The sequence below is a fragment of the Pantherophis guttatus genome, chromosome 1, assembly GCF_059756535.1.
Source record: "Pantherophis guttatus breed Tessera chromosome 1, ASM5975653v1, whole genome shotgun sequence".
Taxonomy (NCBI): Eukaryota; Metazoa; Chordata; class Lepidosauria; order Squamata; family Colubridae; genus Pantherophis; species Pantherophis guttatus.
The window spans coordinates 124922754-124936966 of NC_142063.1; the positions used below are offsets into that span (position 1 = coordinate 124922754).

General features: G+C 37.8%; 1 long non-coding RNA gene across 1 annotated transcript; it reads right to left on the reverse strand.

Moving 5' to 3' along the window:
• Positions 1-5851: 5851 nt before the first annotated feature.
• Positions 5852-13914, reverse strand: LOC117674616 (uncharacterized). Its single transcript, XR_004593914.3, has 3 exons — positions 13842-13914; positions 11486-11525; positions 5852-5928 (listed from the first exon to the last, which is right to left on the reverse strand). It is a non-coding gene; the product is annotated as an uncharacterized LOC117674616 (long non-coding RNA).
• Positions 13915-14213: the final 299 nt, after the last annotated feature.

The window sequence follows — 14213 nt, forward strand, 5'->3', positions numbered from 1 at the left end:
TCCTCTAAACATGACAAAGCCTGCATCTAGCCATAGAATTAGTACTGATCCAATACTCTACCCCAGGGGTCAGCAACCTGCGGCTATGGAGCCACATGTGGCTCTTTGGGCCCTCTGCTGTGGCCCCCACTGGCTGGCTCCACCCCTCACCCTCCCCTCCCAGTCACTCCTCGCCTGGCCTGAGAAGGTAAGGGTGACGGCAGGGGATGGAGAAGCGGTTTTGTGGTGCCCAGTGTTTTCTGTGGGAAATGGATCCAAATGGCTCTTTGAGTGCTTAAGGTTGCAGACTCCTGCTCTACCCTATTCACAATAGATAACAACCATCCTTGCTTTGAAAGCCAGTGCAAGAAGGGAAAAAAAATTGTTAATGTTCAGTCTTTCATATGATACACTGGAATGACTCTTACATAGATATAAATTCATCCATAATGATGAATGAACTTCCCTGTATGGGTGAACTTGGAAGTATACCCATACTTCCTCCAGAAGCTTTGGGTTAAAATACTTGTGATCTCCTGTCTTTGGCCATGTTGAGCTGGGGCTGAAACTTCTGCAGGATGTCATGTCTCTCCTCACCTTTCTGCCAGTTCAGAAGCAGAGTGTAAAAGTAAGGTACAAAATGCATGTGAAAAGTCAATAGTTTGGGATTAGTAATCAGGAGCAGAGATTTTATTTCCACCAGTGCCCCCCTGTGGAAAATTGAAATGGATCTCTAATTTTGTATTTGGTTTTTTTTGCTAGAATTCTAAGATTATGAACAGGACTCTAGAGAAAATGGAATATATTATCAAGCCTGATTTGGCGATGATGGCAATGTCACCAACTTGGAAATCTACCTTTCCAAACCCTTTTAAGAGCTCTTCCCTGGATATGGTCATATTTAAAAACTAAATATGTAGTTTTTACATAAATATGTAAACTAAATATGTATTCTTTCACGTAAAAGAAAACCTTCTCGCGAGTTCAATCAAACTTCTCCAACTCGCGAGTTTTCCTTTACAACATGTTTCCCTGGACACAATGGTGAGGAATGCCACGGAGTTTGAAAGGTAAGACATGCGTCCCACTTCTCGGTCACCCCACCTGCCACCCCCAAATTGCATCCCTAAAGAGGATGGGTGGCTAAGCAAGGGGCAGGAGCTCTGCCATGCCCGGTGAGCAGGGGAGAAACAAGGGGAACCACGTCTCGTTCCACGCGTCTTGCTTCTCCCCCGCCCCACCTGTCAGAAACGAGTCTTTGTGAGACTCATTGCGCCGGCGCCTCATGGAGCAGGACTCTGCAAGGCTTGTGCCCTTGCATGCACGAACGGCAGCACTGCCGGGAAATTTGAAATACCAGCGCAGCCGCGAGTGGCAGGATGCCAGCTGTGCCAGTATGATGAAGCTCGTGGTGGTGCTGCAGTTCATGTGTGCAACGGCACAACAAGCCTTGCAGAGTCCTGATCCATGAGGCAGCAGCAGCGGTGGGACACATCAGGGCAGCCACAGCCAGCCACTCAGCCGGCGTGAAGAACAGGGAGGGGAGGGGATGTTCCTCCCCCTTTTCCCCCCTCCGGTCTCACCTCGTCAACTTGTTTTGGTTGCGCAGCAAGCAACCAAAGGAAATGGCGGGACCGGCTGCACATGCGTGTAAGTAGTTGGTGGGGGGCTTATTTTAACGCATGCGCTGAAAAGCCGGATTGGGCTTATTATCTGGAGAGGTCTTAGTTTTGGGGAAACACGGTAGCTTTCTCGCTGACTTTGCTTGTTGGAAGCTGGCAGGGAATGACTGAAGCTCAGTGCAATGTCATAATTGCAAGTTGGGTGTCAAGCACCCAGATTGCAATCACTGCAGGGATGCTGTGATGGCCAGAACTCTGAGGACCCATCATAAGTCACCCTCATTGTTATGTTGGGTGAATGAGGACGCAGCAAGCCAGGCAGTGAGTGACAACAGCTCTTTATTGTAGGGTGAGAACCCAGCGACTGACCAGGGGAAACAGCTCCCTTTATATACCTTGCAGCTGTGGTGGTCAGCCAATCAGCTGACCGTCAGTTAATTCAAACTGCCTGCACAAATCTACATACATAACACTCATTCAGCACCATCAGAAGCTTTAAAAATTGCTGAACAAGTGGTTGTAACCTGAGGACCAGAAATGCTGATAGTCCTTCATTTCAGCAAAGTTGGGGGAAGGGGGAGGGGGCTAAGGCCCAGAACAGGAGTTCCCTGCTTTGTCCCCTATGCTATAAAACGGCTTGAAAGGACAGATTTGCTCTAATGTGTCCAATTTATGGAGAAGTTTAAGATAGAGCTCTTCTGGAGTTGTTTTTAACTGTTAAAAGCTGTTATCATGTGAATGTATTATTATATGTTGCTCCAGCTTTTTGGAATGGATGCTGATTTTATTGTACTGCTGTGACTCTTTGAATTGCAATGGAATAGACATTTGATAAATAAATATATATTTTCTCATGAAGGAAATACGTTTTTGCTTCTCTTGTTAACAAGTGAGGAAGCATAAATCCTTGGTGATTTGTACTTGACCTAAACCTATCCTGTAGAGATCTGACAATAAATCCAAACTGCCTTCTATACATCCAAATGTGAAATGTGGAGGCAGGGGTAAAAACAAAATGGAGTTCCACATATGGCCCATCAAGCCATTCAGTGGCCTCCTGATTCTAGTCTTTTTTTCAGGTGGGGGTGTGGTTCAAGACAGTTTAAAATTGATGTCTTAACATTTGCAAATATATCAGACAGCCCTTCACTTCTAAAACTTTTGAAAGCTTTTCCCAAAATACATTCTAGAAGGAACCCCTGATGATGCCATGAAAAATCTGAACACACTTCCAAGACTATGGAAGTTGGGTGCCTCTGCTTTAGGGGACTTACATAACAAATCTTAGGGACGGGTGCATCTGAAATAGAGGGTCACTGGGAAAATAATTTTTAAAAAGTAATGTAATGAATTGTTTTTGAAATGCGACAATTAAAATGTAGACATCATTTGCTGAGTCTGTAATCAATCCAGTCCAAGACTGGCTACTTAAGCAATTTCAATTTATTGAGTTGTTAAGAGTGAAGTAGGTGTCAAAAGTTACTATGTATATTTCACTCAGAATCATCTTTGGCTTTAGTTTCTTGTTTGGTAATGTTTTAGTCCTTGGATTTCTTTGGTTCAAAACACTTCTTATCATGTCCTTGAACTCTTTAGCCCAAGAGCGGATAACTTGCTGCCTTCCAGATGTTGCTGAATTATAACTTCCAGTCTATCTCACCATTGGTAAAGCTTGCTGGAATCACTTCATTGCTTAGAACAAGTGTAACTATAAGAGCAAAGGGAAAGAGAGCAGAGGTAGTATATAGCCTACAAGAAATTACCAGCTAAATAATAGAATAGAATAGAATAGAATAAAATAGAATAGAATAGAATAGAATAGAATAGAATAGAATAGAATAGAATAGAATAGAATAGAATAGGAATAGGAATAGGAATAGGAATAGGAATAGGAATAGGAATAGAATTCTTTATTGGTCAAGTGTGATTGGACACACATACTGTAAATATATGTTCCATTATTTATCCCAAGGGTGGGCAATCTGTGGGTCTAGAATTTTGATGCTGGCCTAATTTCAAAAATCTTCTATAAGCAAGCAATGAATGTATCTCAAAAGAACAATCTGCTTCCTCTTTGGCAGGAATTCAGATTTTTAGTCTCAATACATCTGGAAGGCATCAGGTTGAGGGCGCCTGGGTCAGCGTGCTTTGCTTTTAATTCTTTCTAATATTTTGCTTAGACACAGTGTTAATCATGACTTCTTTAATATGAAATTGTTGAGCTCATACATCATTAAGTCATAAAACGTAATCTACAAAGCACTGCCACTAGGCTTACATCTTATTCTAATCAAACCCAGATATTAAGAAGTTGCTCACAATTGTTGCAGTATAGGATACAAAAGATGAGATTTTGCCCATGTCTGAGGAAACTCCAAAATGGTCAATCTGATTAGCAATATTTGAGGAGGTGACTGTTACAAGCTACATGGATGATCCAAGCAATATCTATTGGGAAGCATTATTCTGTACCTAATTTAAGGCAGTCCAAAATGATTATTAAGGCTCTGAACATGTGCCATGAGATAAATTAATTATAATGATGATATGCTATTTATCAGAAATTTTAACCACATGACAGAGATGACAGTGAATTGGATAACTGCAGACCAGTACTGATTAACTACATTACCGATATATTCTCCTGATCAGTGGTGGGTTTCAAATTTTTTTACGACCGGTTCTGTTGTGGCTTGGTGGGCATGGCATTGCTTGGTGGGCATGGCTTGGTGGGCGTGGCAGGGGAATGATACTGCAAAATCCCCATTTCTTCCCGATCAGCTGGGACTTGGGAGGCAGAGAATAGATGGGGGCGGGACCAGTCAGAATATTTACTACCGGTTCTCCGAACTACTCAAAATTTCCACTACCCGTTCTCCAGAACTGGTCAGAACCTGCTGAAACCCACCTCTGCTCCTGATACACATGACTTAATTTTCCTATCAATATGGATGAGACAGAACTGAAAATGCAACTGTTTGTTATACATGCTATAAATGATATCTTATTTGCTGGTAAATCTGTTTGTAGAACATTTAAATTTGGTTTCTTTGGTTGTCATTTAGCCAAGATAAACAAGAGTCTCCTAGTATTTCAGCTTAATTAATTGTTGATATTTTGCTGCAATCTCTGCAGGCTGCAACATCATTGCTAACTAAAGAACTACATTTATTTAGGTTTCACTCTAAGTATTTTAGCAAGTTTATTTTAGCAAAGCATATCTGATCTTGCTTTGAGCAGCTGCCTTCCAAAAGTCAGTCCCATGATTTTCACCACAAGGGAAAATAAAAATCAACTTTTGCAGGGCGGAAGAAGGGACTATGTCCATAGTCATATCAAGTTGTAATAGGATTTTAAATTTGGATGGATGGATAGATGGACAGACAGAAGCTATATACACTGTGTTAGCTCAGAAGAATTACTAGCACCAATGCAAACTTAAGTAGAATTCTTCTTTGTCTCTCTTTGTTGCATGTGGAGAGTCTTGACCAGGATCAATATTGACAAGGGTACTACAGTCAGTTCAAATAAGTATGATCTTATTCCTCTAAATCCTCTGAGATTTCTGGGAGAAAATGGAATTGAGTTTTAAATCATACAAGACAATAGATAACTAATCTGCTCAGTTACTTGCTTGTTTATTTATTTTAAATAACTGTTTAAAATAAGAAATATTTTACAACCCTCCGAATGACATTCATACATATTATAGATATAATAAAATTAATATATATATAACATAGGATCAAAATTTGTCAAGCTAATAATGAAGATAAAGCAATGTAACCTAACCGCATTACATAAAGCAATAAAAGAACTACGTACAATAACAACAGACATCATAATGTTAAGAGCTCATTAAATTCAGCTGTCCATAAAATGCCTATGAAAAGACATTCTTTGCTTCTTGTTAAAAATACCATAATGTAAGCACCGGACTAACCTCTATAGGTTTTAACTGACTCAATAATTATTGAGAAGTCTGAGAAGATGATAGGAAAGAGGAAACAATCCAATTAACTAGTTGATCATAACAGTATCATACATATCTATGATTCTGTGATGCGCCGAGTTGTAAAAATAAGGTGCAAACTATAATTAATAACGGGATAGCAAAAAAAAAGTAGAAGAAATAATGAACTACATAAGAATTAGGGAAAGGTTATGAGATATAACTTTAAAAGAATTGTACTTGTAAAATCTTTACAGTAGTCAAGAAACTTCTTCTTCTTCTTCTTCTTCTTCTTCTTCTTCTTCTTCTTCTTCTTCCTCTTCTTCCACTTCCTCTTCCTCTTCCTCTTCATCCTTCTTTTTCTTCTTTCTTATTCTTTAAAACCAAAAATCATAATCTTGGTAGAACTCTTTAACAAATCAAACATCTACATCAGAATTGGAGAACCTGAGGTCTCTAGAACTACAATTCCCAGCATCCCTCATCTCTGGATGTGATGATTGGGAAAGTTCCCCAAACTAGTATAGGATAGGATAGGATAGAAACTACAGTTTGTAACACTTGGGGAATCGTAGGTTCTCTTCCTTTGAAAATGAATGCTATAGTCAAGATGGTGGGTATCGGCAGCTGCCAAGTAAGTGGAAGGAAATTAGGGTAGTGTCATTATTATACAAATACCATAAGGATATAAGTACATAATAGTGGAATTTGCATGATTGTGTGATTGTGCTTGTTTCATCAAGATGTTCTCAAGATGCCACTGATAGTTCCATTTCCTGAGGCAAGAGCAATGAAAGTATTACTAACAAAGAATCCTAGAATCAGAACTTGAAAGAAAATGGGATAACCAATTTAAATTTCTCTGGCTTCCTCAGCCAATGTTTGGTCATGCATGTAATATTTAATTAGGACATCCAGTATTGATTAGAAAAGGTGTATGATAAATGATAAATGGGAGAAGATCTACCGGCTTCTATTTTAAAACTTCTCTTTGAACCAAAAAAGGGCAGCTAAAAGGGTGTGGCCATATGCTACCTTAAGTGCTGAGGAATACATGACAAGTTGAATAATACGCCATATGCAATTAAAGTTTGAATTTATTCTGCACACCAATTAATCTCTCATCAGTGGAATATTGGATGAATAAATCATGTTTGAAACACTGAGGAAAAGATGTTTCAAGATATTTCATTAATAAACATTCTTCCATGACTTAGTAAGGATGGAATGTCAGTAATGGGTGGTGTTTGAGAAACTTGCTCCTAGCTAATCTGGATATAGGAAATGCAAAAAGGGAACTGAGCTAAGATTATGAACTTTAAACTAAGAATGATAGATGAAAGTCATATACCAAAATCAAACCAGTGACATTCTCACTGTAGTTGCTTTAATTTTGAGTAGAGTAATACAACAGCTATAGCTTCTGGCAAAACAAAAGTTTTGCTACTTCACAATAAAACAGATTAACTATAACATGGTTCAGATGTTATCTTTAATTAGATGAACAAGCACTGTGATCTGAAAGTTTACTTTCTTTTCCAACATAGTTCAACTTAGTTTCAGAAGGAAAAATCAAAATATTTCATGATGGTTTTCGGGCAAATAGCCTGTATAGTGCATCTCTAATCTACTTCTTTATGGGTTTCACCCATTACGCTAAGCCACACATTATTTGGCTTGAGTTTAGGATGTTGTGAACCTAGTCATTGCAGTTGGAGACCACGGATTATAGTTCACAATGAAATGTGAACCCTCCAGACCATGGTTTAAATCAAAGACAGCTTATTGTGACAAGAAAATGTGATCCATTTGTCAACCATCCAAAGGAATGAAACGAAAAAAGATTTTAAAGGGAGAGAGGGCAAATTTCATCTTCTAAAATAACATTCTTGCTGAGGGAAGATGATGTCTTCTAGCAGTTGTATTCCAGTGAAAGAATAAAAGAATATTTCCTGTTGAAATATTAACCACCTTTGCTAAAGGAGAGAAAATCTTTCCGGTCACTGATTGTTTACTGCCCCCAGTCAGATTCTTCTGATTATCATTCTTTGCAGCAATACACTTGTACTTTCTTTTTTAGCCTGCTTCCCAAATTAAATACAAATACATCTACCCATCTGTCACAAATCTGATCCTTCCCTATTTCCATTTAATATCTTTTTTGTCTCCCTAGAATGCATTTAATGAATCAGGCAAGCATGACCCTGAATAAACTAAACATTAAGCAGCTTGAGACTGTATGTGTGAAAAGAGAGAGAGGGAGGGAGGGAGGGAGAGAGAGAGAGAGAGGGAGAGAGAGAGAGAAAACATTCATCCTTTCTCAGATTAGTATAGCACAATGAGCAACCTAGGAAAGTGAAAGGGTGTTGGGGAGAGAGGAAACACCAAGAGTGTGAAGCATTCGTCCTGCTAATAGTTCAGTTTTTGTGCATATGCAAGAGGTAGAGTTGTCCCTAAGGGAAAAGGGTTGTGAATAAGAAAGGGCCAGAAAGCAGCTTTTTAAAGGGCATTTTCACAGTTTAATATATCAAAGTGGGTCAATCTGGGCTGGAAATATCTCAGGTTGCTACGCTATAAAATTAGAAAATATCGATGTAAAAGCAGTTCCTTGGTAATCTAGCCTTTAAATCTAGGATTTAGAATAATTGTTTTTTTTTTTTTTTTTGCAAGCTGGAAATATCTTTACTCTTGAGAAAGGCTAATTTGCATTTCTCTATCTTGTTTCCATATTGGATTTTAAAATTAAATGAAAGTTCCATATCAGACATTCTTTCTCTCCTCTCCCCCTTGTTTGCCATTTTGCCTGATAATAGAGGTCTGGTTAACTCAGAAACTTGCATTCTTTTTTACCCTCTTAACCCTAAAATTGTTCGATCATTTAGAATTGTTGTGTGTGAGAGACTTCCATATTGATGAAGGACATCATTAAACATCTATAATCAGTGAAGCTAAACTGCAGATAAATTAATCCGTTAAACGCTATTTTCCAATCATGAATATCTTAACTGCATCCCACGTTGATACGCATTAAATGTTATTATTTTGATAACCTTTTTCTTTGTAAGATATTTATCTCTGAAGCTTCAATTATATGCAATTCTAATCACCATTTTATTCTAAGTGTATTCTAGATGTATAGGATTATGTTAATAAACTCTGTTAATCAAATCCATAAAACTAAAATAAACAGATTCTATTAAAACTTTATTATAAAAACAATTATAAATTAGTATAATATGTATACAATTAATACATATTAATTGTGTTATATAACTTTGTCTTGTTGATCAATTTTTACACTCAAATATGATGTTTTACAAAAGGTAATGAAAAGTCATATTCATTTTTTAAAGTTGTTCTTAAGAGGAAAAATAAGGCAATGTCTGTTCTCATATATACGGTTAGCCACTTTACTCCAAAACTCTAGCAAATTTGGGACAAGAATTGCACTCATTTTGATTCCAATTCATTTATTTTATTTGGAGCACTTCAACTAGAAAATATATAAAGTCAAAAATATATGATGGCCTCGACTTGACTGCCAATGGCATAGGGTCTCCTGCTTCTGCAGGTTAGACTAGAAGACCTCCAAGATCCCTTCCAACCCTATTATTACATGTTCTATTTCTGTATAGAGGAAGATTATAAACAGCATGCCCTTAGGCGATATGATTTTATCAATATGTAAATAATATTTATTTATTTAGTTAGTTAGTTAGTTCATAAAGGTGCCCATTTCAACAAGTGGTTCTCACAGGAATATTATGTGCATAATTATCAACTGTAGATTGTCTAATTTATATAATTGCTTATGTAAATTAGGTATTTTTTCATTCCCCACCTTTTATTTATTTATGCCCTAAATAAGTCTTTTATTTCTTCTCAACTTTTCCCTGGCCAATTAATTGGAACATAAGTGTTCTAGCAATACAGATTCAAGAATTAACTGAAGTCCCTGGGAATACTGTTTCAGCCCATAGGCTGGGAACAAAATAATTGCCACTTCAGTGTAGACATTCCTGTAACACTACTATAAAGTATATTTTTTCATTAATTATCATATGTAATATTGGAGGTGAAGGCTACTAAACGTGGGCAACAAAAATCCGGACAACTATGAGATGACAGCAGAGAGATATGGAAAATCTTACTTTTAGGTTATCTAGTGGTCATCCTGTCTTTTGCAATCCACACATGATTCTCTCACAGTATGGTTATAAGTAATTTTCAGGCCTTTCTCCCCAATTAGTAAAGCAGAATAGAGTTACAACTAAAAAACAGAGCAAAGCTGAATAGTTTCATGAGACAGGAAGAATTCATGTTTCACTCTGTTTGAAAATTGTTGCCTTAACTTTACCTCAGGAACCTTGAGACTGATGTAATAAAGTTTTTCAGAAAACCCTACTTCACCATATCAAAGGCACTTGTCCTTAATAAATGCAAAAAAACTCATTGATAAATAATAAATTTGCCATTTTATCCCCCCATATTCTCTTTGAAAGACAGATTAATAAATATGATTATGTATATGAGCCCCAGATATTAATAAAAGTAAATACAGGGCTGCATACAGAAGTGAAAAATTATTTGAATTTCCTAATGGACAACCCTTTTCAGTGATGTATTTTAAAAACCGTGGGTTGGAAAAGTTCTAAGCAGGGTGTTTAAGACTACAATTCTTTACTCATTTCTTAGAAAGATGACTTATATATTTGCTATTGAGTATAATTAAAGGTGCTTCAGTTCTAACTGATTTAGAATCCAATTAACTGAAGGAATACTTTCTTCTATAAACCATTAATCTCTTTGTGTTTTAAGATTATCAGAGGACACCCCTTCCACAAGAAAAAAACCCCACAGATTTCATCTACAAAAGAATGTTATTCTCTGTGGTGATATCCCACCTTAGATATACTCTGCGGTGGGCTACCACCATATCAGTCAGGCATGAAAGACCAGGACCACATGTTAAGTTCCAATTAAATTGATTTATTGCTCATGCCTATGCACAGGAATCTAGACAACTAATAGCATGATTTTGACAATAAATAAGGATTAAGGAATTCAAGAGGGATTGGATTTAGTCTGCTTGTGGCAACATACAGACTCTAGGCTGATTCCTCTTTTGACTCTGCCCCCAAGCTCTACCACTCCTTCTCCTGCAATGTCCTTTTGAAGACTTAGATAAAGTATTTTAGTACAAATTATGTGACTATTTCAATCTGATTCAGTTTTCAAGCTCTAGATTACACTCAAAATTTAAGCTATTTTGTTTTATACAATTTTATCTTTCTGGGTATATTGCTAGGACTTCTTGAGTAATTTCTAAAACAATTAATAAAACCTTGAAAAGATACACAAATGATTCTGCGAAGTTTTCAGCACTAAAATTCAGAGCTTGAATCTTCTTAAATCAGCCTGGTTTTTTTATACATGTTATTCAGAATTAAATCCATGGAGTTCAAATGATTCCCTAAATGTACTTGTGAAGGTTTAAATCTATGCTTTCAATATTTTTAATACTCTAGATAGATTTAAATAATGCACCAGAATTAAAAATAATAAAAATAGTTCCTAGTAATAATTAAATTATTGACATTAGAGCAGTGTCTATAACTTTATGGGTTCATTTCATTACATGTCCATTTTTTAAATCAATGTGTAGAAAGTTTCTGACATTGATTTATTTGGATATTCATGTTGGTATAAACTGCCAACTTTTGTACTTGCTATGAGCTGCAAATGAGATTATAAATGTGGAGCTGCAGAGGCTGTTAATACTTGTAAATGGGGTGTCAGGAAAAAATATGAAAAAAGATCACAAGTCCTCAACTAGACTGGAAAATGAAATCATATTGAATGATATTAGAACCTGCAGCATAAGTGTTAATGTTTTAGATATACCAATATATAATAGAGTTACAAGACTCACCTTCCCCCGTATGTTCCTGACAAATCAGGTGCATTTGATGCTGCAATTATAGGAAAAGAAGTTGCCAGATTTAAATAAAGAAATCTTATTTTAGTTTCTGCATGAGATATCGGCACCTTTGAGTTTTCGGTGATAAGCTCAATTGCTCTTATGTAGTATGAATTAATTAACACCTGATACTAAACATATGTATTTAGAACTAATAAATGCATGTTGAAACGTATGTGATGAACAACACAAGCCAAGTAATATTAGAATTAAGCTGCAACAAATATAGGCTGCTCCAGCCAACTCTGGGCAGTGTACAATATATTGAGAAAGGTAAATAGATTCAGAATTTGGATTAAAAGTTTGTTACTTGGAATCACAGCCTTGGAGGTATACCAATTCTAATTCCTATGTAAAAATATTTAAAATACAAGCATTAATCACGTTCAAAGTGAAAATGTTTCATGATGCTCAGAAATTTCTTTTCATATGCTATCACAATGCCCCAGGATTTGCTATATCAAACATGCCTCTTCTCATTTTGAAAGTTCAATGGATTGCTGTGGATATATGTATGTGCATGTGTGTGCATATAGCTATATACTACTAAAAATATAGATGCCATTTATTTTATTTTATTTGGAGAATTTATATGGCTGCCCATTCACTTTCATATTCACTCTAGTCTAGGCAGTTCACAACGTCATGATCTTTAACTAGGTGAAATGGTGCATCATAGGGGAGCAATTTTTGAATCAAGATCTATCAAATGGACTCATTTATCTAGACTCATGACTCCTGAAGAAATGAAATTTGGGGAAGTTGTGGCTGTTTTAGTCCTACTGGCTGCTGCTGCAGTTGTGTGTTTTCCCTGCCATTTTCGCAGCTGGTCTCACAATCGTGAATCTTGTCAGAGAGAGGCCTGGATTAAGAGACTGCGCAGTCTTGAGCTGGAGGGGAAAAGGGGGAAGAGGTTTAGGGTAAAACGTCACAGAAACTTGCAGGATATATCTAGCAGGTTAGATCATAGCTTTATAACCAGGAGTCGTGGTGGTGCAGTGGTTAGAATGCAGTATTGCAGACTAATTCTGCTATTAGGTGCAACCAAATAAAGTCTAGGTCTCAATTGTATTGTCTGTATTGTCTTTGTGTTTGGACCTGACACCCACCCACTAGCACCCAGCAGCAGCAGAAGGGAAGGGAAGGGAAGGGAAGGGAAGGGAAGGGAAGGGAAGGGAAGATTTCCAATGCTCCTTGCCAGACTCCCACAATGAAACTCAATGAGGAATCCAGTTTCTGCTTCCACTGCTTTTTTATCCATCTTCGGTAATTTTGTTTCTCTATTTAGATAAGGAAGTACCTCTGAAACAATGACCCAATGGAAAATGGATAGGCTAGTATATGTATAGGAGGCACTCATACAATGCAATGAATTTCAGGAAAAGTTGAAATGAAGCCAGACTACATCAAATCCATGACACTACGGTTCTCCCATTCTTATTTATGCAAAAGTAATTCCCATTGTATTTGGTGGGGTTACTTTCTATTATAAGTACATAGATTGCAATCTTAATAGAGGTAGGAAACATGATCATATTCTGCATTTGCTTTTATTTATTCTTGGCCTCTGCTTTTATAAAATAATGCAAAATTGTGGTTTAATAATGTGTGAACAATTGTATAATATAAAACTAAATTTTGGTTTAATGATGTGTGAACAGGTTTGTGGGGTGATATGACAGCCACTTGTCTAAAAGCTGCAGAAAGTAGATTACCTTAAGCAATTGCTGATATTTGTCATAATAATAGAAATCTCAGTTGGAGATGGGCAATTCATTCGGATTTACACTTGGTAGTCTCTGCACTTGACCTAATTACTTCATGCAAGTAGCATTTCTTAACAAAGTGCCCACAAAGCTCTTTAGCAAAGGGAGAGGAAGACAAACTATTCGATTTGTCTGTGCTGCCAACTGGAAACTGGCAGTGGTTCTGCAGAAAACAGCTCAAGACACATAAAAAAGTGGGGAAGCACCCCGTTTAAACTTCAAACTGGGTTTTTGATCTTAAAAACATTCCAACGTCCACCTTTCGACACACCTGCAGGATCCCCCTACAGTTGCAAAATTATTCCGATTTTAAGGCAGGGGAGGTAAAAGAGGCAGGCTAACCTAAGCGCTTCCAAATCGTTGATCATCAATGGATTAATTATTAGCACCTCATTTTTCGGGGCTCAGAGAAAATTCGGCAAGAATCTGCACCAAGGCCTTACCAAGGCCAAGGAAGTATAAAAACAACGGAAGCGATCCATTTTGTCTGCCATAACACCTCCTCCGAAGACCGCGCTAGTAGAGAAGGAAAGGGAGCGAACCTTTTCAGTGGGCAGCTGGCCCTTTTCCAGCAATAAGCGACAGGCGGCGCCATTTGCCTAAAGTTCCCTGGATCGTCTCCGGCCTGCCAGAGAGGACCAGGGAGGTGCCTGACGGCGACGGCTCTTCTTTCGCCTACTTCGCAACAGACTCGCCCCCTTCGCATGGCCTTGACCCCAAGGGGAGGGAAGGGGGAAAGACTGGTTCTGGAACGGGTGGCCAGGCGGCTCTTCTGCCAAGACAATAAGGCCTTCAATGAACCTGCCGCCGGCATCCTCGGCAGCGCCGAAGCAAAGCCTCCGTTCTGTCGGCGGTGCTTTTCCCGCGCCCCCTTTGAATCCCGCTGTGTTACGCGGTAACCATTGAAAGGAAGC